The 3,948-nt window shown below is 32.9% G+C and overlaps 1 non-coding gene across 1 annotated transcript; it reads right to left on the reverse strand.

Annotated features, from left to right (window-relative positions):
- Positions 1-2,124: 2,124 nt before the first annotated feature.
- On the reverse strand, positions 2,125-2,231 carry LOC118610852. Its single transcript, XR_004954115.1, has one exon. It is a non-coding gene; the product is annotated as a U6 spliceosomal RNA (small nuclear RNA).
- Positions 2,232-3,948: the final 1,717 nt, after the last annotated feature.

Here is a 3,948-nt window from a genome sequence, read left to right on the forward strand (position 1 = left end):
GATTGAAGTCATATCAAACATCTTTTCTGACCTCAGTGGCATGAAACTAGAAATAACTTGGAGAAATAAACTGTAGAAAACACAAAATACGTGGAAACTAAATAACATACTACTAAACAACCAATAGATCAAAGAGGAAATTTAAAAAGAAACCAGAAACTACACTGAGACAAAAGAAAACATGTTTTCAAAATTTATGCAGTGCAGCAAAAACAATTCTAAGAGGGAAGTTTATACCTATATATTGCAAGAAACAAACAAACGAAAATCCTAAATAAGCAATCTACTTTTCGCCTAAAGGAACTAGAAAAAGAAAAAGCACAAATCAAAGTAAACAGAAGGGAGAAATAATTACAAGCAAAGCAGAAAAAAATGAACTAGAAATAAAAAAAAAAATAGAAAAGATCAATGAAACCAAGAGCAGGTTGTTTGAAAAGATAAATAAAACTGACAAGACTTTTGCCATACTCATCAAGAAAAAATAGAGAAAGCTCAAATAAATAAATAAAGTCATATGTGAAAGATATATTATAAATGACACCACAGAAATACAAAGAATCATTAAAGAATACTATGACCAATTACATGCCAATAAATTTGTTAATCTAGAAGAAATTAATAAATTTCTAGAAAGAAATGGAATTTCCCTCCATCAGTCATCCTGGGAAGAGATGAACCCAGGTGTAGGGAAAAGCTTCTCTCCTCTCATGGTCAGTGTGCCATTGGCCCTGCTCATGCCCATCACCTATCTGCTCTCAGAGGAATGACACCTGACTGGGTCCAGCACAGTTGAAGGGGCAGTTCCAGGTCTGAACTCACTGTTGGAAACCTATTTGGCTGCAGATATAAGCCACACTCTTCAAGGTCTGCTTTATAGGTGAGAAAAGATAATCTTTTGGCTTATATCAGCTGATGCTTTTGTCTGATTTTTTAAATGGTTCAGAACTTGCGTGACAAAAAGAAGCACACTGTGTTGGGCCCTCTCAAACCAAAATACATGAAATATAAAATGAGGGTTGAAAAATGAATCATAGAGAAAGTGGTCTGGAGTTAGGTGGTAGTGATGGTTCCACAACTCTAAATATACTAAAAAATACTGAACTATATACTTTAAGATGGTGAGTTTTTTTTTTAAGATGGTGAGTTTTAAAGTATGTGAATTTTATCTCAATAAAAACAAAATAAAATTTTAAGAAGTTTTAAATGTTGAGTCATAGAATGAGATAAGGCACAATCTCTCTCTAGAAGCTTCCTGGAGGTTTGGATCAGGATCCGAGGCAGAGAGACCCCCAGAGCTCTACATAAGGGCATACACAGGGAAGACGATCTTTGAGGGACTTTGGCCAAGCCTTGATAGGTGTGCTCTTTGCATGTCTCTATCTAGGTTTTCTAATCTTTGTGATTTTACCTTTATGCTTGAAACTTAATTAATGTCTCATAGAAAATTATAGTTTGATCCTTTTTATGTGTTTAGGCAATGGAGTAGAGTCTGTGCTCATAGTAGAGCTACATCTGTGAGCAGGGAACAGGAAATTTGAGGCAACTAATCCTGAAACTGAGGTGGCCCTTGGAGGAGAGCAAACCCTTTCCCAGGGAACAAGGAAACAGTGTATGGAACCAGATAATTGGCTGAGGTGCAAGTGCCAACCACTAGGAGTCCCCAGAAACACCAAGAAAGGACCCTCAGACAGGGCTGAAATGACAACTTTGTGTAGCCAGAGTAGTCATAAGGATTGGAGCCACTGCTGCATTGTTATCAGGCATGAAAAGAAAATGTCACCTTAATTTTTAGTCATATGCTGGTGAAACCAGGTTTTTTGCAGAACATATTTATAATTTAAATGTAAATTTAATTCCTAGCACATTTACCATCTAAAAATTATATTTTCCTCATAATAATAGAGATTATGCAGTAAATAATTCTTCATTTTATTAAATATTCTTCTCTAACAATTTAAATGGCTGTACATTTTGCCATTATGTGAGATTATTATAATTTAAACATTGTATGACACATATTATTTTTTCATTATTTATTTATTATTATTTAAAATTATTGGGGTGACATTGACAAAATCCAGTAAGTTTCAAGTTAAAATTCAACAATATGTCATATTGTGTGTTCACAATATGGAATGCTTCACAATTTTTCATGTCATCCTTGTGCAAAAGCCATGCTAATTTTCTCTGTATCGTTCCAATTTTAGTGTATGTGCTACCAAAGCAAGCACAACATATATTATTTTTATAAAAAAATTTAGATATATCTTTGCATAATTCATGATTATTTCTTTAGCCTACTACAAAAGCTTCTCATTTCCACTATATCGCTTTTCCTAGAGAGTCTTCCTTCATCTCTTTTTTAAAGAGTTTGCTCCTAGGGGCCCTCATGTAAAGCAAAGGATGGAGTGTGAGAGCTTCCTGTGTTCTAGAGGTCTCCCCATTGCTGGTCTGTCTCACACATGGCCGCACATATTTCTCTTAGGTTCTGGTTCTGCAAAATAAGTTCCCTTCTGTTGTGTCAAGTAAATTCTGGGTGGTTTATTATTGCGGTGTTTATGTTTTTTCACAATGAAATGATCATGATTTGGACACATGATATAATCCCATAGGAGGAATTGCTGGATACAAGTGAATAAAAATATTAATAGTGTATCTGTATGCACATATGCACATACCTAAGCCACACTTATGTATACACAATCCATATACATAAAAGCTCTCCAAAAAGCTTTTACCAGTTTCAGTTTATGTGTACATTTCTACTTCTATTAGAAAGGGGATTATTTTCCCAAACTTTTAGTTAAAGAATAGTATTTCGATGTTCTTTTATTGGCAATTTTTTTATAATTAATAAGAATGTTTTTTATACTGAGCTCAGTACAATACTATGGTACATGCTTACATCATTATACCAGAATTTTATAATTCTATAAGTATCCAGGATGTGATTACATTAGATTGAAAAATCACTATACAAATATTCTGTTAGGTTAGGAATTTCCTAAATTTGTGAGCAGCTGTTTTCTTTCATGAAATATGAGATGACATAAAACTAAATATTGGTCCCAGTTCAGGGATTCAAGGTTGAATTCTGTTTTACATATTATAATGGAAATATAAAATTTGATTTTGAGATCTTAATACAAAACATGTCATTTTATTTCCATTTAAATCAGGAACACTGAGAAGAAAATTATAAAATAAATTATTCTGATTTATCAATTTGTATTTTTTCTACTTCAAATTTAAAAGATTATCTTCAGTATCACAGGTATTTATATCACTTTTACAACCCAAAATTTAATAAAATAAAAAAATTTTTCTTATCATCTTAACAGTTTATTTTCTTTCATCCATTTTCATTAGGTGAAAATGCTGTAAGTATTTGAATTGTGATCCTGGTTACAGTTAGTGTGGGTTTATTGATTAACTGGCAATCTTACTAAACCCTCAGTAGTTCTAATATTTTTTTTCAGTGAGGTTTTGGGGATTCCAGAAGACGTATAGTAAGAGCTAGCAAATATAATATTACATCTTTCTAATTTTTATCATTTCTATTTAGTTTTATAATTTATTTTAATAGCTAGCATTTTTAGATCAATGTTCAATAACAGTAAAATAAATATGATGATAATAGATGTTCTTCCTTTTCTAGATATTTTGTTCATACAATGGACTGCAGAGATCTCAAGAGTACAGTTGAGTGTGACAAATATATACACATGTAAACCACATGTTAATCAAGAGGATTTTACATTTTGCTCTTTCTTGTCTTATTGAACTGGAAGATTGTCACAGGTTCTATTGCCAAAAGACACCCCATATTGACAGGGAAATATCAGAACTTCATAAATAGCCTGCAGAGCTGAGGAAACCAGATGTGGAAATCTGCCCAGGACCTTGACATCCACCTTTCCCCATCTCCCCTGACACCTCTACCAAATC

The sequence above is a fragment of the Rousettus aegyptiacus genome, unplaced genomic scaffold (genome assembly GCF_014176215.1).
Source record: "Rousettus aegyptiacus isolate mRouAeg1 unplaced genomic scaffold, mRouAeg1.p scaffold_m13_p_13, whole genome shotgun sequence".
Lineage (NCBI taxonomy): Eukaryota > Metazoa > Chordata > Mammalia > Chiroptera > Pteropodidae > Rousettus > Rousettus aegyptiacus.